Genomic DNA, 23,194 nt, shown 5'->3' with positions numbered 1-23,194 from the left:
CGGCTGATCCCGTTGATAACGCGAGCGGACCGTCGCTCTGACCACTGACAAAGCGCGATAAGCGCGAAAAGGCATTATTACTTTAAAGTCATCGCTACAAAATACCGGCCCTGTAAGGCATACGCGGTAGGGCCGTCGGTGAATGGGGCTAGCGTCGCCGGTGTGTATCCGATGTTTAACAACGAAAATTTGACCCAGTGGCCGGTCATCGAGATAAAAAATGTCCCGGTACGAGGCGAGAAGGCATCGAAGTGCGTCCGCATGGTGGGCCGGAAGGTCAGGAGTGATCATTGTCGCGAATGCTTCTAATACTCGGGTTGCAGGGCCCGAACCAGCAGAGGCAGACGACGCAGTATCACCAGATAAGGCAGAAATATGGTAGTCGGAAGCTGGGGCCAACGTTGCAAGAGATATGCCCCGAGGTAACAGTTGAGGACACGGACCAAAATTTACTGTTACGGGGAAAGAGAGGTTTAAATTATATTTAAAGAATATTTACAATGTGCCCACTGGCAGACAACGCATACAAGATGAAAAACCAGTTAGCGCGTCATCAGAGAACGTCGTCGTCTTCTGTATTGTCATCAGCGTTGTCTCGAGCATTGCTTGGTAACAATATTATGAGCGTCGAGTCGCCAAACATTTGTCTTGTACGCATTGTGGTTTTCCATGAATGTCTCGTACTACACCTGCATTGTTGTATCCTGGCAGCGCTGTTTTATTATGGTAGCGTTTCACTTTCATTTGGCCCAAATTATCTCATCTTATGAGATAGTTGGGTAGCTCTTATCGTGTTTACTCCCTTCCGGTTTGCACTCGAACTGACCTACCATTAGTGTTTTATTCCCGCGCATAACTTTGAAATATAGTATACTGAAATCACATCTGGACTCATTTCTACACTTGTGATAGATATTCGGCAGAGAACAGGCGATGTCGCCAGTCGTGACGTAGACCATTCCGGATAGCCGATGCGGCAACATTAGTCAGCCTTCATATGGTAAAGGAACTTTGGTATACATGTAGGTACACCAGCATATTTTCGTTAGCAACTATATATGTAATAAATTTTGGGTACACCCGTCGTAACTCCACACAATACTTGCATTCATACAACTATTCATGAACAAAACGCTCATTCCCTCGAAGCTAGAATACGCTACCTCCGTCTTGGATCGAAGACGCAAGAACGTAATTTCCTTTAAACGGAATAACCTACATATTTTCCAAGAAGTCAAGTCTTGACCAATCATTCTTTGCATCCCGTCGTAAGTTACTTCATTCGAGCCTTTTTCACGCCACATTTCATAATCCTCAGTTCCGCAATGAGTTTATATTACCTCCTCAGTATGTCTCGTCTCGCTTTTATCAGCCACAAAAAGTTCCATATTCTGTCTGCGTAACTGAGGATTTTTTTTTCAATCATGCTTACCACGGACATCCAAAGAGTGGAATCGTATTTACGCATGTAGCCTCCATCACAAACCACCATCTGTTGAAAAACACCTTAGCTGACATTGTGTAATTTCAAACTTATGTGTTTGCTAATGTCTTTTGTTCTACATGTATATATATATATATATATATATATATATATATGTGTGTGTGTGTGTGTGTATACATACATTGCGTCACTTGTAACCCACTCCACTTTCTAATGCCATAGGTCCTGAGGGCATGGTACATAAACAAATAAATAAATTATAATAATTTATGCGGCATGACTTTGAGCTGTAAATAGATTCGGCAACATTATCCTGTCTGTTGGCACATGCACCGTTCACGTCACGAAAGGCGTCATGCAATGTTCTGCTTTCTTTTGTGGCTGTTCCTATGCACCGAGTCACAACAAACATGTTATCTCTGTCTATTATCTAACTGCAACTCTGTCTCGTGGAGCACAACATTTTCCCTTCTGCAGTTTTCTTTTTTAGTGTGTGTAGCGGGGCTGACGTGCTTTGTTTGGCTGACCATAGATAGCGATCATTGTGTCCTGTTCTTGCAATGTTTCTGCATACAATTTATCTTGGCGTTGTTGTAAGCTCACATGGAAGAGCACTTCTTTAGCGAAAGTTCTACCAGACGGCGTGTGCTCGGTCTGCTGCGTCAACACTGATGTACGAGCGTGGGAAGCGAAGTGTGGCCGTGTAAGAACGACACCAGAGAACGACCGTCCCTGCGCAGATAAACAGGAAGGCCGACGAGGGTGCGACGCGAGTTATACGCTCGACGCCGTTTGGCCCGAAAGGCAGCTCGGAAAAAAGTAACAATAAAGTGACTGGCTGCTATGACTGGATGCCAAGCGTCAGCCTAAAGCCTACCACTGTCTGCTCGGAGAGACAGAGCCTCGCAGTGCAAATAATGATAAGAGACAAGGCTTTTTTTTAATTTTCTTTTATGTTATCATAGTTGAGCTCTGCTGAAATTCCCTGGCGGCAATGCCTCATCGCTCCGCTGCGGTTTACACACGTACCGGTACAGCATGACTGCACTGACTTTGTTGGGAGGAGCGTTTTTCTTGCTAACCGCATTTGTGCTTGCATTGGCTGTGGCACTGCATAACCACTCGGGTCCTAGGCAGTTCATTACCAGTGTTTTCACCTCTTCGGATGAGACGTGATCTTTCACGCGTATACACATTTTGGTTCACCCATTTCCCTGAAGGCTGAAGCACCCTTGCTATAAGCTTTCGAGTTTATATGTGCCTAAGCTAGTAGGTAATCAATCCTAATGTAAATTGAAAACATGAAAACTCCGCAAGAAAACTTACACTGGAGAAGGACATGCGCCGATAAAAAGATGATGCCATTTCGATTGCCGAATTATACAGAGACACACACATAATCATGGCATTTCAGGAAATGCGTTCGCTATTCCTTAATGATCCAGATGATTCTATAGATCATTGATTGACGCGGCATTGTATTTCAACAGAGGCACACCTCTTAAAGCGTCTCGAAGTACTATTTAGACACGCAATATGAAAATTAGGCTACTTAACTTTTTGAAATAAAGTCAGACAACTGATCCTAATGAAAGGCTTAATTCCTGTCATCCGATCATTCTATAACCCGCTCCAGGCACGCAAAAAACATTTATTCCTGACCAGCATAGTTTATATTATGGTTAGGGAGATAATATTTGCAATGTATGAGTATGCAATGTTGTGAGTTTTTATTGCCTGGTCGGCTATTACAATCGACTTGTGAGCGACGAAATTGTGTTTTGCTGGAGCACGTCGTAGAGAACCTATGTAACAATATTGTAATGTTACATTTGACAATATTGTGAACTGTGAGTTGGTATCAATAAACCTAACAATAGAGAAACATTTAACACGTTCAAGACGTTGACCCGGAATGCAAGTCCAGTAAATTTGCCGGTTATTTAAGCGCAGAATGTTTGTTGGCTGATTACTATAGTGGAGTTCCAAACATTCTCCAGCTTCCTTCTTATCAATGGAAAGAACATTCTTGCGCGGTGTTTGCTAAAACATTCTTGAAAATATTAAAGTACAATTGCGGATTGTGTTTTTTAGATACGAGTTAGGCGACAGCAAGGACCAGAGGAGGTTTTTCTTGACGAGATAAATTTCACTATCACATTTGCCTGAATATTTATTCGATATATATATAACCGTAGCTACTTAAATGAGAGGAAGGTATGGTGGCGCATTAGAATCTTGACTGAACTTATTCGAAATTGCCACCTTTATGATTTCGCAACACATGACAGCTGGAGTGACATCACCACAGCTATGGGACTGATTAATAGCGTACTCACCCTCATTTTAGCTTATCATGTGCCATAACTTTTGGATGTTGCTAGGAAGAAATGACCGCAATACGTTTTGTGAATAGTTATACTTTGCTTGCTGTAGTGCTACCGCGTGTACTTTAGTGGTAGTGCCTCGAGCGGCCAGTCACGCGGCAATCTTGCGTGTATTCGCGGGCTGCTTTCACACTCGAAACACACTTGTATATAGCACGTATTGAGCAACAAAACTTTGTATCGGGAGTTTTTCATGTTGCTCTACTATTTTAACATTGACACTTTTCGTCTAATTATAATAATTGAGAAGTCGATTATTTAATAACATTAATTATGTAATTAGGAGGAATGCAAAAATTATATGAATATGTCCAAGCGACGGGAAGCAACATAATCTTGGTTCTGTCCAGCTACTTGGCATTCGCATATTTTTAAATCTTGGTACATGATAGTTGCGACACCCTGTATATACGACAGCTATATGTGCGGGAAATAAGTGTATCAGCAAACGGGCTTGCATAAACCATGTATGCTGACCGACAAATTAGCTCTTTTGTTCTGCGTAATAAAGAAAACTAAACTTACGCATAAAACTTTAAACATACAATGTGAGCTTACAGATATACTTAAAGCACCACCGATGTATTAAGAAAATAGCACATTATAATCTAACGATTCTTTAATTTAAACGACTTAGACTACATGTGTGGTTTGTTCCTGCTATCTGTGACTGTTTTCGTCTACCCTCTTTCACAGCGCCCTTCAATGAATTATAAATCGGTTTCAAATTTCTTCAGTGCTGAGTACAGGTTCCTCAAAGAGAGCAGCTCGACGTATTGGACGCTGCGCCACGATGCGTCATTCCAAGAAGCTTCTCAACATAACCGAGTTCGAAGAACGCAAGCGTAAGTACGCCAATAGCACTCGTCGTCGTTATGAGATTCATGATGATGATGATGTTGAACTGTAGCTATGCCCTTTGCCTCGGGTAAGCATTTGTGTTTTTCTCTAGTCATTTAAACTTAAACAAGAAAATGGAAAGTAAAGAAAGAGGGAAAGAAAAGGCTGAAAATGGAAAGAAAACAATCCGCCACTGATTGACCGCGAGAATACTTGAGGCCAACGCAACCTACTGGAGCAAAAACGGATCGTCGAATGGGAACGCTACGCCAATAAAGAGAAGCAAACAGCTTCACTTCAATGTGAAAAAAAAGGGGGCTGACAGATGGAGTAGCACACGAGATATAAAGGTTATAAACAAGGATACGGTACATCAGAAATGCAGGCCAACGTTTCTATATGAGGACCTATCTTCGTCAAAGGCGAAGATAGGTCCTCCTATCCTCCTATGTATCAATGGTGATATATAGGTTCTCGTATGGAAAAGTTGGCCAGCCTTTCTGAGGCACCTTATTCCTGTTTATAATTTTGATATCACAGATTTACTTCAATGTAATAGAACGTTTCATTATCAACACCTACTGTGTTACTTCCGCTGCATATAGGACCAGTTCGCAAGCACGTTATAACTGGGGTTACCGTTTCGCCCCAGGGAATTATCACGATGCGTGAGAACCGTTCTTCTCACTAAACAACAATGCTTCGTATCACGTTGTGCTCAACCGTAATGGTGGCTGGCACAATTTCTTGAGATCCAATTTTTTTCCTATATGTAATCCAATGCGCGTTTCCAGAGGTTGTATTAAGAGTGCTAAAATCAGCAGACACTAAACAGTTAAGTTAGACGAAAGTTTCAGAATGTGTTGCTGAATACGTTTTTCAAAAGAAATTCTTATATATTTGCTTTATATTTGTAGGTTCTTTTGGGGCAGGATCATAGAAACTATCTAAAACGGCGCAATCTTCGAAGTGTACGTATGGCTTGGTATAGGTACAGGAGTCTGTTAGATAATGGCCAAAGTAAGTTACGAGTTACCAAAAGACGCACCCGCTCTATTGAAAATCGCCATTTGCTGTGTTTTAGGGCGGTCTCCTTACTGTGCACAATGCTGTAAACTTAGGAAGATTGAATGCGGTGAACGTTGCTATCTCAATTACGCAAGAATGTCACGTGGGACAAACGAGCAAAACAGTATTGAAGATAGGAGCGAAGATTCAGGCCAGGACAGATTGCATGCGTTCGGTGACCCCACATTTACGATCTACTTTTGGTTTGAACGATGTATATAAGAACATCTTTGTTAATTATTTCTTGATTTTAAGTAGCCAGTTTTAAGACATTCATGGTGTCACTTCAAACCAAATGGAGGATATTGCAACGAAAAAGGATACTCTGATACATGAAGTTAAAATGTGTAGCAGATGCAATAACTCAAGCTGCCCGAATGTTTCCGAAAGAAAAGACATATCTGTGAAATATCGTCGCAGCTTGCGATAGGGGAACATGTTCCTCTGGGCGCAATTGGAATATTAAGCTGCATTTTTGTGTGGCTCCATCAGCTACGTCCCATTCGTATGAACCACATCAAATATAATGTAGCACTGAGGTCGTCAGAGCGCAAATATCCCAAACGAGAGTGCCTGAAATCCTGCTGCTCACTTACCGTTATCTGCGTTACAGAGCCGGAAATCTTATTACGATAGTACCGACTATGCCCCCACATTGAAAACGAGCTGATTTACTCCTATCCATAGCATTTGTGACGCCCAGTCGGGTGGCTGAGACATGATCGTATAGCGTGGAGGCCATATGGAGACGCTGCAAGCCTTCGTCGAAGTGGCGGGAAAAGGCGCACAGAAGGGTAAGTTTCCGTTGCAGCAAGTGAGGACTCCGACACTGTAATGCTCCATGAAGAAGATACAAAGCGACACTGCAACGTTCACTTTCCGAATAGGCCATTGTGCATAGGCGTCGGTTAGAACAAGTGGCTCATAACCCACAGATGTTTGTACGAACCCTGTTGCAGAGGGGAATTTTATTTCGTATCCACTTTTCTGTCAGTGCAGGCAAACCTTCGGGACCGGCCGTAAGTGATCCGTATTTAATGACATTAATCATTAAAAGCGAAACACCATCCCCGGACTTATTTCGAAAGACCCCACGATATCGCGGCAGCCGGGACCAAATGCCAGTGGTGTTCCAGCCGTTTTTATATCGCACTCAAGGCGAGCTACCCTTGAAATCAAACATCCTGCAACGTTACGAGTAAAAACCCAGTGGCTTGATGGGTGCGCGCCTTTCCGGGTTTAATACCATATCGAACTGTATATAGAACAGCAAACCAATAGAACCTTAGTAGGGTACTGTGTTGGGTGAGTTGGAGTGGTGCACTGAAAAACAACCTACGAAAGAAAAAGGAAACGACAGAGACAGCGTCAGGCACTTCGTCTCCTTTTTCTTCAGTGTGTTATTTTACATTGCTTCACATTACCTTTACTATCGAATTTACAGTCCTCCGTTAGAAGTCGTGCTTGTTTAGACGTGTATAGAACTGCACAGAATGAACAGACGTAACAGAAATATTATTGGCTAAAGCAACCGCGAGTGATGCTTGTGACGGCTTCAGACACTGATTTGGTGCCCGAAGAACTTCTGGGCTCCCGTGTCCTGCCCTCTGAAGTTCGGTACGGACCCGATAACGGTGTTTAAAAACTAATCAAACGATAGTTGGTTAGTCTGGTTGACACGTCCTCATGTTTTATAAGTGGTACTGTTTTCTTTAACTTGTATAGTAAAATCTGCAAAAACTTTGCGTTGTTTAGGAAATCTCCGGTGTACAACGGCAGAGTGCCGATTCAAACCACGGTAGAAGCTTGGGCGAGTTGGTAATTTAAGGTAAAACGAGCACAGTACGTAAGACAGAGACAAAGAATGAAATCCATAGGGCACAGTGTGTGTGTGTCTTTATTTCTTTCTTTTCTTTTATTTATTTCTTTCTTTTTTTTTCTTTCTCCCTTTGGTTCTTTCTTTCTCTCTTTATTTATTTCTTTCGTTCTTTCTCTCTTTGGTTCTCTCTTTCTTTCTTTCTTTCTGTCATTCTTTCTCTGTGTCAGTCTTCTGCGCTGTACTCCTTTAGCAGATTCAAGCAGTCCAACTGGCAATTGAAGAGTGGCATTAAGCAGTAATGGCGTCTACAGCACTTTTGATGAATGTTAACAACTCACGAAGACAGCCAGGAACAATGGACGCATGGAATTTCCAGCCCGGGCGCTTGTATCGACACGATTGTTTTAAAACCTTTCCAGTAAATTTTGTACGTTGAAAGTGCAGATATTGCCATACGCAGAAACGAATCTGACATACTTTATCAGGACATTACTGAACAAACGCTGCAGGAATTTCAGGCAGGACTAAGCGAGGTAAACTGGGATAATATCCTGCAGGAAAATAATGTGGAAATGCCTTACACAAACTTTATCACAATGTTTGTTGATGTTTATTCAAAACATTTTGTCTGCAAAAAACGGAAGCATAAAAATTTTAGAAAGCCTTGGCTAACAATTTACCTGTTTAAGAAAATAAAGAAGCGTGACCAGCTTTATGGTAAATTTGTAAAATACCGTGACACTGCTGACCTGAAGGCTTTTATAGAGCATAGAAATAAACTAACCAAAATGTTACGAAAAGCAAAAGATGCAAATTATTTCCAGATGTTTTCTTCTTGCTCTCAGAGCGATAAACTTTGGAATAAGCTTAATTTTGTATTGCGGCGACAACGAAGGAGCGAGCCTATAGAAAGAATTGCTTACAAATGACAGCAGTTATCATGGCACGAAATGGTTGAACAGTTTAATAAACATTTTGTGTATCGTGATACCTATGTTACTTCAGCAAAACTTCCTGACCTTACTTTCCCTCCAAATCAAAACACGCTCTTTTTCCAGCCTACAGATGTTCATGAAGTGCACACAGTATTTTTTAGGCTTAAAAATTCGTCAAGCATTGATCCTTATGGGATACAGATAACATCGGTAAAATTTGTGCTAGATGAGATCGCTGACCTACTTGTACGCATATAGAACTTGTGCATCGTAACCGCTGTTTTTTCTGCAAAGATGAAGACTGCGAGAGTAACAGTACTGCATAAGAAAGGCAACAAGCTAGACATAAATAATTACGAGCCCATATCCGTTCTCCCTATCGTTTCCAAAGCTTTAGAGAAAATATTAGTTGTACGTTTAAACTCATTTTGTAATACGCACAACTTAATTAGCGAATCTCACTATGGGTTTCAAAATAACAAGTCTACTGAGTTAGCACTACTGCATCAAAAAGAATAAATTCTTGACAATTTCGAAAACACGGTCCTCACACTCGGTCTATTTGTATATTTCAGCAAATCGTTTGATTATATTAGCCACCATATTTCTTTTCATAAGCTCAATCGTTATGGAGTTAGAGAACTTCCTCTCGAATTTCTTAAGTCGTATCTTCAAGATAGACACCACTATGTACAGATAAATAACTTCAGGTCACAAGAAAGGTTTATACTGTCTGGAGTACCTCAAGGCAGCATTCTGGGTCCTTTGCTTTTTAATCTCTATGTTAACGATATTGTAATTATTTATTTCAATGTAAAATTTACAATTTACACAGACACCAGCATATTTCTAACATCACGTTCTTACACCGAGCTTATCACAATATCAAATGAAGTTCTCCTGAAAGTTAACACATCGTCAAAGCAAAACTGTTTATGTGTCAATTCAACCAAAACTAAAGCTATAATTTTTCGTCCCAAAGGAAGCACCTCCCCTTTACTACATGGCATAGCGTATAATAATGCTCAGATTGAAGTTGTAGAAAGCATGAAAATCCTAGGCGTGCTACTTTTCTTCATCGAAACTATGGAATGACCACGTAAACTTTTTAACGCAAGAACTGGGTCAGATAACAGGTATAATAAGCCGAAACCAATACCTTCTTCCTACATCAGTTAAAGTACTATTATATAGCGCCTTATTCGCTTCTCATATCAATTATTGTCACCTCGTATAGGGCACTACAACTGATTCGAATTTAAACAAATTATTTTTTAACAGAAAAAGATAGTACGCGTCCTCGCAAATGCTCGGTACGATGCACACACCGAACACTTATTTGACAAGTTTAATATTATCACAAGTGCACGAAACTTATAGGCGTCGACTTTTGCAGAAGGTTTATCACATGAACAGGACAAATGATCTATCCCTTGTTAAATTATCATCTTTAGAAAAACGCGTCCCCTCACGTTTCACAAGAAACACAGAACCCTGGACAGTGCATCGTTTCAGATCTAATTACAGCTCACAAATGCTAAAAAACAACTTACCAAGGCTTTTAAATGCTTGCAACAAATCTGGAATTCATATATGTGCACTTACTCTACCAGAATTTTCTCTACTTAATCAGCAGGCGTAACATTCATGCTTATACGGTCAGCTATTTGGGGAGTGGAGATTAGTTGAGTGTACAGCTTCTTGTTTACATTTGCATTATATATATATATATATATATATATATATATATATATATATTCTACTGTGATGTGTGAAACAATGTGCAACATTTACGCGCAACTACTCACTTTTCACTTAGTGCTTCTCATGCATTCTAGCAAATTGTGAGTTTTTTATTGTCAAACACACGCGGAAGCTCCGCGTTGCCGATCTCTTGTGATCATAGGGGGCAGGTTGTTTCTTCAAGCTGCACTTGCATCTTTTCTTCTTGGCCTCCCCCAATCTGTTGGCAATAAAAAAAAGAGATTATTAGATTTCTAGATCTGGAACATACAAATTGGGGAGTGGGGAATGGGGGAGTCTGCACATAGAACAATGTCGATTTTCGCCCAGAAAAAGATTTACATGGTAGAACCGAATTACGTCATTGACAGCAGCTAATGATTCAGAATTGCGTGGTATGTATCCGAATGCTAATAATTTACATATGACACTACAAAAGCATCAATACATATCACAAACTTACCGAGCTGAATTTTGATTTCACATCTTAGCGTGCATCATAGTTCTATTGCAACACTGCAGGTTGTTTTAACAGCACCATCGCATCGCGAGCGACAGTGACAAGAACTTTTATTGGTCCTGAGAAACTGGCCAGGGGGAGCCGAAGGCTCCCTCAGGTCAAGTCGGTGGCTCCACCATGATAGCACCGGGAGGCGAAATCCCGTTGCGATGTCCTGGGCCCTCTGGACTGCCTGGAGTTGGATGTGGTGGTGGTCGCTTCTTAGGAACTCCTCCCACTGTTCCTTTGTGGCAAGTATAGAGTTTTCTATGGCAGGGCACAGCCAGAGCATGTGATCGAAAGAGCATGAGTCGGCTCCACATTTTGGGCATGACTGCGGATGTGTGGGTCTATCCAGCTAAGGGAGCGCGGAGTGGGGTACGTGCGGGTTTGTAACATTCTGAGCGTGCTAGTTTGTGGTTTATTTAGTTTTGGATGAGGAGGAGAGAACCACCTCCTTTCCAAGCGGTAGTGTGAGACGATTTCATGAAAGGTGCACAATGGGTCTTTCTGGATGCAAGCCTCGTTACGAGGAGGGCCGTTGACGGCTGCGCGGGTCGTGAAATCGCGCGCCAGCCGGTGAGCCCGTTCGTTGGGGTTGCAGCCGTGCGGTTGGATCGAGTCTCCCAGGTGGGCCGGGAACCATGAAATGTGGAAATACGCTTCCATGTCAATTTGACCGAAATTAGTAAGCTTGTTGATCGCAATTGTATTCGCCCGTTTCGATACGCGCGCCGCCGAAAAGTACCTAATGGCTGTACGAGAATCCAAGAAGACGAAGAGGGGAGAATGTGCGCTGTGTATGGCCAGGGCGATAGCCGCCTCCTCCGCCTCGTGAGCAGAATTGGTGCGCACACAGGCCGCATTCACCAGATTGCCTTTCGCATCCACTACCGATAGGGCGAACGCGTCTTCACTGTCGTATCTAGCGGCGTCTACGAATAGAGCGTGTAGCCCCTGTCAAGTGATCTGTTTGAGGATTGCCTGAGCTCTCGCGCGTCTTCTACCCACATTGTGTACTGGGTGAATGTTGCGCGGAATCGGGTCTACCTTGATTAGGGAACTAACGTTTTTAGGTAGACAGACTTTATCCTCCGGGTCGTGCCTGGGCCGAATGCCGGCCTCGTTTAGTATTCCAACTCCTGCCTTGCTGGACGATATTCTATAAACCTGGGCCGCCGAGTGGGCTTCTATAATTTCGTCTATCGTGTTGTGGAGCCCTAGCTTCAGTAGTTGTTCAGTGCTCGTGGACTGGGGAAGTCCCAGCACACGTTTCACGCATCGCGAGTCTCAATTTTATTTCCACGAGTAATGTTCTGTATGTCGGAATAGCGTTTTGCCAGATTCCAAACTCCAGGAGAACAGAACCTAGTCTTTGTGTTTGTCATGTCCGCACTAGCGTAGCCGCGAAAAAATAAGCCAGAGCAATTGCTCGTCACGCGTAATACATTTGTCCGTGTTTAGGGTCGGCCGGCAAGTTCTGCGCCGATAGCAAAAAGAACTGGATAAGCCCTGCACCACCAATTGTGTATAAAACAGTCAAGCATACTTCATAATGCGAATGGAAGGGTTATTCTGAACTCGATTCATACGCACTTCCTTTTTTTACCTTTGCCGAAGTAAAAGGGGGAAAAATAAGAATGCTTTATTCTTCAATTATTCGATGCGTGCTCGGATGCACTTTGATAAGTGCTACCATTAGGCGCACCAAACTCTCGGTTGGTTCATTACGCGCTGCGCCTGCAATTAACTGTTGTACCGGCCACCTCATCCATCACGTACTGTCATGGAAGGATAAAACACAAATATCAAAATAAAAGTGATTTTTCTTGCACTTGCTAGCATTAAATTGCGTTGTGTGATCCTGGCATAACACCACGCTAAGCGCTTTCTCGCTACAAAACTAATTGCCTGTCAATTATTCACATCAGCGACACGAACAGTGTCCAACTCACAACCGCGATGTGCTCAGTTTTGATTTTTTTTTCATTTTGTTTTCATTTCTGGTGTGATGGTCTCTGTGGCAGCAACTGCCGGCCTGCGTATACTTTTTGAGATAGGATTGTAGGCACAAACAAAGCACATGTTTTGCAGTTCCCGATAGAGTATTACCTAAGCAGTTAAATGATAGCACTTGAAACCAGTGATTATTACGTCACCTAAGTACCGCACTGGCTAGTACTAGTACGCATTTCACTACGGTGTATAGCGATAGGCCAAGACCTGACGAAAAAAAAAAGACTTGTAAATAAACGGCTCGTAAATCATCGCCTGAATTTGAGCGCGTTGGTTATAGAAGAGCCCCAAAACACGACATGCAAGGGCTCGGTACTGAACATCAATCGAATTTAGTGCGACGGCGATTACAGATTTAAAACACTCCCATTCGAGGCCAATTTCAAGAACACATAATTCATAATCACCTACCACGCACGGGTGCCAGACGTCTTCTTACTTAACTAATCAATTGCTTTCTTCGAGATCCCGGTAGGTGTTGGTGTAGACATTGCCTCTTCTATCAGCCCAATATCCTAGTCTATCGTTAAGGCATATCCTACATTGCCCAATATATAACTTGCCACAGAGTGAAAGCATCTTATAAACCACTGTTGTGCATTCTAGGGAGCGTGTGTTACACCCTCGATGTCACGGTTCACACACAGCTTTGCATAATAGCACTAGCTAGCAAAATTTATCGCGAGGCGATGACTGTTCAGGACTAAGCGCACACGGCTCCAATACAAGCTATTGAGTATTAGAGGTTGACAAAGCTCGAGAACAAGTTAATGACCGCAAAAAGAGCGATGGAAGGAAACGCGTTTGACCTAACGTTAAGAGAAAGGAAGAGAGCGGTGTGTATCAGATCGCAAACGAAGGTAGTCGACATTCTAATTGACATTAACTGGAAAAACTGGAGCTGTGCAGGCCATGTAATGCGTAGGATGGATAACCGGTGTACCATTAGAGTTACAGAATGGATACCAAAAGAATTCGGGAAGCGCAGAAGAGGACGGCCGAAAACTAGGTGGGGTGGTGAAGTTAGGAAATTTGCTGGCGCAAGTTAGAATCAGCTAGTGTGAAAAGGATCGCATCACGAATGACGACAATGGCGCGACGACAACGGTATGACGAGAATCCCATGAGAAATCAGCAATGACGACGATGCAACGACCAGGACGGCGTTACGATGTACAGCCGATCACTACTGGCCCATGGAATTATATATGAACAATTTGGGCCATTGGGTGCGGAGCAGAATGCGTGACGACGATATCATTACGAGAGTAAGATTTCGAAGCTTGAGTGACGACGATGGAATGAGCACAACAGCATCACGGCCAGGAGCATATATCTAGTGGCCCATGCAAGTAGACGGTTTATGCCATAGGGTCAGCGTAATAAAGCAGCTAGATAGATAGATAGATAGATAGATAGATAGATAGATAGATAGATAGATAGATAGATAGATAGATAGATAGATAGATAGATAGATAGATAGATAGATAGATAGATAGATAGATAGATGCTCCAAATGGCTGAAGTAGGCAAATAATGTTATTGGCATTACAAATAATTTACTGCACTGAAAGCTGTGCTTTCAAGGCCACTAGCTGCCATAATGCAAATGTGGTCCCAAGACCCAATGAGTGAAGTCCCAAAACGCCAAGTTTAAAGTTCATATTGTCGCAACGTCAGAAACAGAGGTCGCACAGCCCTGATCAAGAGGAATAGCAGGAGGTCGCCTTTTTTAATACAGCGCGCTGCCGCGACTTCTTCTTCACCGCGCCTTGATAGAAACGCGCGTGCCTGCTCGCATATTCCTCCTCTTCATCAGAGTACAGGCGCGGCATTTGCTTCCCTCCGAAGGAAGCATCGTCCCGATGCGTAACTTAAGCATATGAGGGCGGCGTACAAATGGCACAGAGTAAGACACGCAAAACAAAACCACAAAAAAACAACAGAAAAGAACAAACGAAACTTAGTTCGACAGATACGGCTTCATCCGCACCACATGCACCACTTCGGGTAAGTGCTTGCGGCGACTGGAGTTACTCTCACTGTCAGGAACGACCTCGTAGGTCACGTCGCTCAGGCGTCGAATCACTCTGTATGGCCCAAAGTACCGTCTTAGCAGTTTTTCAGAAAGTCCACGACGGCGTATGGGTATCCAAACCCATACTTTATCGCCGGGAGTGTAGATAACGGACCTGTGTCGAAGATCGTACCGTTTTGCATCTTGGCCTTGCTGATAGCAGATACGTACGCGGGCAAGCTGTCTAGCTTCTTCGGCGCGCTGAGTAAATTCGACAACGTCGGTAGGTATGTCGTCACACTCGTGAGGCAGCATGGCATCCAACGTCGTCGTGGCTTCGCGACCGTGGACCAAGCTGAAGGGCGTCATTCGAGTAGTTTCTTGTCGAGCGGTATTGTATGCGAAAGTTACGTAAGGCAAAATCTGATCCCAGTTCTTGTGTTCCACGTCGACGTACATGCATAGCATGTCTGCGAGGGTCTTATTAAGCCGCTCGGTCAGTCCGTTGGTCTGGGGATGATATGCGGTTGTTTTCCGGTGGTTTGTACCACTTAGTGTGAGAACCGAGTCAAGAAGTTCTGCAGTGAAGGCAGTTCCCCTGTCTGTGATGACTACTTTTGGGGCACCGTGCCGAAGGACGACGTTCTCGATGAAAAAATGAGCCGCTTCGGCTGCTGTGCCCCGCTGCGTAGCTTTAGTCTCCGCGTAGCGCGTCAGGTAATCGGTTGCGACAATGATCCATTTGTTGCCGGCTGTAGAAGTTGGAAATGGGCCCAGGAAATCCATTCCAACTTGGGTGAAAGGCTGTCCTGGTACCTCGACTGGATGTAAGAGACCTGCAGGCTTGCCGGGAGGTGCTTTGCGTCTTTGGCAGTCAGCGCATGTTTGTACATGATGTTTCACAGCAGCGGGTAGCTTTGGCCAATAGTACTTGCGTCGGAGTCGGGACAGTGTTCTCGTGTAGCCTAGATGACCTGAGGTGGCTTCATTGTGGCATGCTGTTAGTATTTCTTTGCGAAGTGATATCGGTACGACAAGCAGGTACGTGCTGCCGCTGGCAGAAAAGTTCTTTTTATAGAGAACATCATTTCGCAGACAAAACGACGGCAGTCCCCTGGCATAGAGTCGCGGGACGTCTGTACTTCGGCCTTCCAAGAAATTAATGAGTGGGAGCAGCTCTGGGTCGTGGCGCTGCTCCTGTGAAATGGTGACGGCGTCGACGACTCCCAAAAATGCAGCGTCAACGTCCGCGTCATCGGTACCTGCGGGCTCTACGGGTGACCGCGAAAGGCAGTCGGCGTCGGTGTGCCTTTTCCCTGATTTGTAAATTATGGTCATGTCGAACTCCTGAAGCCTAAGACTCCAGCGCGCCAAACGGCCAGATGGATCTTTCAAGTTAGTCAACCAACAAAGAGAATGATGATCGCTGACAACCTTGAATGAACGGCCGTACAAATATGGGCGAAATTTGGTAACCGCCCACACCACGGCGAGGCATTCCTTCTCGGTAGTCGAGTAGTTTTCCTCCGTACGAGAGAGTGTTCGACTGGCGTAAGCGATTACTTTTTCGAAGCCGTCTTGCCACTGCACCAGTACGGCCCCCAGACCAACATTGCTCGCATCGGTGTGAAGTTCTGTAGGGGCTTCCAGGTCAAAGTGCGCAAGAACTGGAGGCGTTTGCAGGCGCTGGCGTAGTTCGTCAAATGCTATTTGCTCATTTTCACCCCACAGAAAGGGAACATCGTCTCGTGTAAGGCGTGTTAACGGGGCAGCAATACGAGAGAAGTTCGCAATGAACCGCCGGTAATAAGCGCACAGCCCCAGGAAGCGCCTCACTGCCTTCTTGTCGGGTGGTGTGGGGAACTTTGCCACAGCGTCTATTTTTTCTGGGTCCGGTCGTACACCCTCGTGACTGACGACGTGGCCGAGGAAGCACAGTTCACTGAAGCCAAAATGACATTTCTCGGGCTTTAACGTCAGGCCAGCTGAGCGTATGGCTTGAAGAACAGTGAGTAACCGGCTGAGGTGCTCCTCGAATGTAGCCGAGAACACTATGACGTCGTCTAAATAGACCAAGCAAGTTTGCCACTTCAGGCCTGATAGTACGGTGTCCATTAAACGCTGAAAAGTGGCTGGCGCTGAGCACAGACCGAAAGGAAGTACCTTAAATTCGTAAAGACCGTCGGGGGTCACGAAGGCCGTTTTCTCACGATCTCTCTCATCGACCTCTATCTGCCAATACCCGCTTCGTAGGTCCATTGATGAAAAATAACGTGCATGCCGCAGCCTGTCCAGCGAATCGTCAATGCGTGGCAGCGGGTAGACGTCTTTCTTCGTGACTTGGTTTAATTTGCGGTAATCGATGCAGAAGCGCAAGCTGCCGTCTTTCTTTTTGACCAAGACCACGGGTGAAGCCCAGGGACTGTTCGAAGGCTGGATCACGTCATCCTCGAGCATCTTGGTCACTTGCTTTTGAATCTCTTCACGTTCCTTTGGAGCTACACGGTAGGGGTTTTGTCGAATCGGCCTCGTGGTATCATCCGTGATTATACGGTGCTTGGTCAGCGGTGTTTGTTTCACTTTTGACGTAGTCGAAAAGCAATCTTCGAACTGGTGTATCAGCTCCAAGAGGCGCTGTCTCTCAGAAGGCGACAGGGTGGAGCTGACGTCGAAAGACAAATGTGTCGAGGCCGGAACGGTCGTGTCTTGACGTTGTAAAGACAAACAATCGTTTACTGGAATGACTTCGTTGTCTTTGCTAGTCGTATAATGAGCACTCCAAGAGCACGTGAGCTATGTCTTCGCCCGCCACTACACACGAATATAACACGGAGCTTGCACGATGGATTTTCTAAAGTGCTTTGTGTATACCACACCAAGGCGAAAGCAGTGAAACAACATTTGCACACTTCGCAGTCGCTTCCCATATACGCCGCATTTCATTATGGTGTCTACGGCCCCCAAAATTTATCTTTTGGACTCTTCGTCAAACAACGCTTCCGATTATCCTCTCGGTGAGAGTTTTCGTGTTATGTTCTAACTTTCTTGCTGGACAGTGGAATGGTGTATTGTTCTCCATGTCCGTGTGCGTGTTTCGGCAATTACCCGCCGCGTGGGCTCAGTTAGCTAAGGCATTACACTGCTAAGCATGAAGTCACGGGATCGAATCCCGGCCGCGGCGGCCGCAATTTATAGAGGCGAAGTGCAAGAACGCCAGTGTGCTTGCGTTGTATTGCACATTAAAGAACACCAATTAGTCAAAATTATTCCGGAGCCTTCCACTACGGCATGCCTCATAATCAGAACTGCTTTTAGCAGGTACGAGGTGCTACCCGAAGGTTCCAGAAATTCAGTCGTAAAAAAAGAATGTGGGGACCATAACGCCTAATCAGCACTGTTTCCTTCTAAGTAGTCCTCTTGAACATGTATACACCGATCCCCGCGCTTCTTCCGCGATTTCATGCGTTCGTGGAGCTCTCCAGGCGACAGTGTGTTGAGGACCGCCTACGATTCCGACTGGATCTCTTCAACAGTGTGAAACCGACTTCCTTTCAGCCGCAACTTCAACTTTGGGAACAAGAAAAAGTCACAAGGGCGAGGCGAATAGCGTGGGTGTGGAAGTACTGTGACTTGTTTGGCAGTCAGGAACTGTCGAACAAACAAGTGATGTGTGAGCGGGCGTGTTGTCGTGATGAAGAAGCCAGTTGTTCTTCCACTCCTCCGGACGCTTGCGACGAATGCTCTCTCTTAAGCACCTGAAAACGTCACAGTAAAACTCACTATTAACGGTTTGTCAAGGAGGTAAGAATTTCTTGTGGGCAATTCCATGTAGGTGAGAAAAAAAAGACAGTAAGCATGGACTTCAGATTCCCACAAACTTGAAGTGCCTTTTGTGGCCGCTGGGAATTTGGCGAATACCATTGCGACGACTGCTGTTTGGTTTGAGGATCGTAGCCATAAACCCATGTCTCGTCCCCGGTTATTACACTGGAGATGAATGTGCGATTGTCTCTGAATTGTTGCTTCAGTTCCGTACACAGAAACACGGTGCAGCTTCTGTTCGTCACTCAGCAGTCTTGGGACGAATTTTGCAGAAATGGGCATCATATGATCAAAACATCCGGCAAAATTCGCTGAACAATGCCGTACAATTCTCCTACAATGTCGCAGACATCCTTTACAGTTAGCCTGCGATTTCCAAGGATAGCCTTACGAACTTTCGCTATCGTTTCCGGGGTTGTGCTCGTTGACGGGCCTTCAGAACTTCCATCGTCGTCAACACACATTCGACCCTCTTTAAAGCGTTTACGCCATAAGAACGTCCTACTTTGGTTCATGACGTATGCTCCAAAATAGTCCTCTAGCATACGATGAGTTTCTGCCACAGTTTTGCCAAGTTAAAAACAAAACTTGGTGCAAATTCTTCGCTTCTTGAAGTCTGCCATATTGCTTGCTACGAAATGCGCCAAATCAATAAAACATTGCGTTCAAAAACAACACTTCGCAAAACAGTACTTCTCTTTAGATGCAAGTAGTTCAGCACACTGATCCGCAAGGCATACTGCTAGCCACGTCGTGCTGCGGAAATGTGTGCCAGGCTCAGTTTGCCCATGCTTTTCAAGTTCCCGGAACTTTTGGGTAGCACCTCGTAAAACGCCAGAAAGAAGAAATTGTTTCGGCAATTCTTGCGCTAGTTCATTTCAATTCATGCCGGTATGACTGGGGACAGACAAATCCAATTGCGTCCCCCCGTGTTCCCGAAACTTATGTCAGCTTCATAGTTTCCACGATTATATTGCTGTATGTACCTTCTTGCCTGAATTGACTATTAGTGCAGCTGTAGGCTTTCTACAAGCCACTGGGCTAGTAGCACGGCTTTAGATAAGTTATAACGTTGTGAACTTGTGTATACGCGCCTCCTTTTCGTATTGTCATGTAATAATCGTTCATCAGACCTTTTCCTACCCGTGGCTTTTGCCCAGTGTAGAGTGGCAGGCCAGACCAAGCTATATACAGTTCAGGCCGACCTCTCTGCATTTCTGTAAATAATTGTTTGCTCTCTGTTTCTATGCGTAAACGTTGCAGAATAGCTCAACTGCTGGCTGCGAATCTGTGCACGCTATCTATTATTCTGTAACGTAACAAGTCGCACTAAATCTTGTAGCTTCCGAAATCGTTGATAGTTCTGCCATCGTTGGCGTGGTAACACGACAGAGCTTAACCATGCGTTGTACTCTTAGTGTCAGTATAGCAAAAGCACATGCTTAATTGTCTTTGGTGCACGAGCTGTCTGTGCACACCTGTTTTTCGCCGGCATGTTGCTTGCACACTTTAAGCAACATCAATTGTACTGCAACGAATGGTGAAACAGTACTTATTCTTCGTTCCCTCGTTGTTTAAAAAAATCGCAGCTCAGGATATATATCTGACGGTAATGATTCATCACTGTGTTCAGAAACGGGAATTGTTTATTCTTGCCAATTCAATTGTCAGTGTAAGTCACTGCCATTTTGTTAGAAGCGGCAACACTTCCGATAGCGTATGGCGCTGATGCTGAATAAACGTACGAAACATTTGCAATGAACGGGAAATGAATATCCTAATACAGATCGTATTAGAGCAATGTGAAGCATCAACATGTTAAGCATTGAATTTGCCAGTCGAGTTCCAGCCAGATATCTCAAAATTCGGCTAACACTGTTCGCTTTTCTTTGTAACGCGTCGAAGTGCTGGGTCCATACTAAGCACCGGTCAAGAGTAAGTAAAAGGAAACGATTGATTTTCACCATTTCTAAAGTATGATCTTCAAGAGATATGGTGAAATCTTTAAGACTTTTTAGTAACAACGGTAACAATGCTGACTTTTCAGCAGACAAGCTCATTACTCCTTCCTCTGGAAACATATTTAGTTCGTTAAGCGCCACTTTCAAACTTCCTTCTATTATCTTAAGTGTTAAGCCTGTAATGCTTTTACTATAAAGATGTCTTGTTTCACCCAGGGCTGTTTTTAGCGGATGGCTAGTGCCGTGAAATCCCCCGTGCAGCCATTATTTTCTTGTTTTCGCCATTCCTGGCCACTGTAGTGCTCAACGAACGAGGGAGATTACCGTCATCCTTGGTGACGACGTGATGGCCGAATCATTAAAATGTATTTTAGCTGACACTGTGGATGCAGTTTGCCACCTTAAAGAGAACTTAATGTAGCGTTACATGGTGCATCGTCATTATCAAAACAAGACAAAAAAAAAACAGTGCACTCGCACTGGATAACTTCGGGAGCCGAGTAATCCAGCTCCCTTTCTTCACCAGCTCGAGGAAGGTTTCTTATTTAATGATTGTCTCCATCCGCGCCTTCTTCATCTCAACAGCCTACGGCAGGTCCAATTGCTTCCTTCTAATTTTGTACAGGGCTAAAATACACGCCATAGTGCGATTGTGCTTCAAGTGTAACCAGTCTGACCTTGTGGTTCAAATAGAAGAATATTCGACTATTGAAGTGGGAATATGAACGCCAGAAATCAGACGTTAAGCAACAGAGACTCCTCGACATTGGCGCTTTGGTTTCTTACCTATATATCTAGGCTGTATCTAGACTGCAGAAAGAGTTAGCAAATGCGGAACCCAACTTTCTACAGCAGTGGCATTTCCTCAAGCTTCGCTTGCATGATAATTGATGAACAGGTCTACACCATCATATGTAACATCTTAATCTCATGGAGCTTGCATATGCGACTTCATTCGCCTCTCTATTTCCTGTCACTTCCGGAGAGCTCCCTAGTACCGTAAGAGGTCCTATATGGTTCTTCAGTTTAAATGCGTAAGCATTTCTTTGCCAACGCAGGAAAAATCCTATCCGTCACTTAAAGCAAATGCAATGGCTCATACCTCCTTAAACAATGGCTGATACCCCAAACATTGGTGCGGGAATGGCACCGGATCGTGCTACACGAAACACTTCAAATACAATACTTTACGTGTGCTTGCGTTGTAGCGCATGTTAAAGAACCCCAGGTGGTCAAAATTATACCGGAGCTCTCCACTACGGCGTGCCTCATAATCAGAACTAGTTTTGGCACGTAAAAGCCCAGAAAGAATAAGAAGAAGAAGACGTTCAATCTGCGTTATTTCGGCACAATTTCCCGTTGGCTAGAGATATTACCACATATCACTCGATCCATAGTTGTGCCTGTAGCTCCTTTCTGTACATTTCAGCATAGGTGGCGCCAAAAAGTGCAAGAACCACTCGTACACTTTGCGTCTCCATTGTGGAGTGGCGTTGGCGGAACTGGAAAGAGCGCGAACAACAAAATGAGTGCCGTTGTAGCGCACGCGCTCACGTTCTGGGGCACGCCCAGGCTCTGTAACCACTATCGACCCGCACTCAATTAGAATGGAGGCCCAAACAAAGAAGATTTGGTTTGTGGACGCATGTTAGCATTACGAAGGGGTGGGCTTGTTTTCTTTTGCGCGCTTGTGACTGTCGAAACACTCGTGACGTCCTAATTCTCGCGTCTGCCATATTGTTTTATTGTACACTTGTGTTGTCATCAGACAATATCATGAATGCAGTCAGACCTCTACCTCCACGGAAGAGGTACCCCTGTTGTTAGACCGTTCATTTCCTCTCTAATGTGTTGACTGCTTCCATCACGGCGCACTGGCCGTTTCCATATCTTGAGACTCATGCATGAAATTTTCTGCTTGTAATTCTGATGGCCAGTTTAATAACAGTCACGATTTGTTCCCTCCAAGAGTTCACGCCTTTTAAACCCAGTAATGAATCATAGAACCACAAACCAAAAAGATGCTTTCTGCTAGGAAGAAGCACGCGACTCTTTCCTATATGAGCTTTCCATGAACGGCTAGGAGTGTTTTATTTATTTATTTATTTATTTATTTATTTATTTATTTATTTATTTATTTATTTATTTATTTATTTATTTATTTATTTATTTATTTATTTATTTATTTATACTGTTAGGCCAAAGGCCGATACAGGGTGGAGAACTCATAAAGTAAGCTTCAAAGATCCCTACAAACACGAGCGCTACAAAAATCAAACCAGAAAATACAACTGCTTACTTATGCCAATTTTACACATATTCACAGACATGTAATATAAATGAGCATTGAGCAATGAACAGGCACCGAACACTACAAGCAATAACAACTGTACCATACAAAAATCAAATTTTTAACATCACATACAGGAATTATGTTCAACTTAACCATGTTCTCCCTCAGATACTGCGAAAATTGTGGATAAAAGATGGCGTTTGGCTGTTGCTTTACTGAGAGGTTTCGGGGGCATGGCAAAATATTGCATATGGGCACTGGTCATACAAGTGTCCTACAGGTTAAAATAAATAATTCCAAATAAAAAATGAAAGCAAATATGCCTATAGTTTCCTCATCAAAATCCTTCC

The sequence above is a fragment of the Dermacentor silvarum genome, chromosome 4 (assembly GCF_013339745.2).
Source record: "Dermacentor silvarum isolate Dsil-2018 chromosome 4, BIME_Dsil_1.4, whole genome shotgun sequence".
NCBI classification, from domain to species: Eukaryota; Metazoa; Arthropoda; class Arachnida; order Ixodida; family Ixodidae; genus Dermacentor; species Dermacentor silvarum.
Note: the sequence above shows the minus strand (reverse complement) of the source record.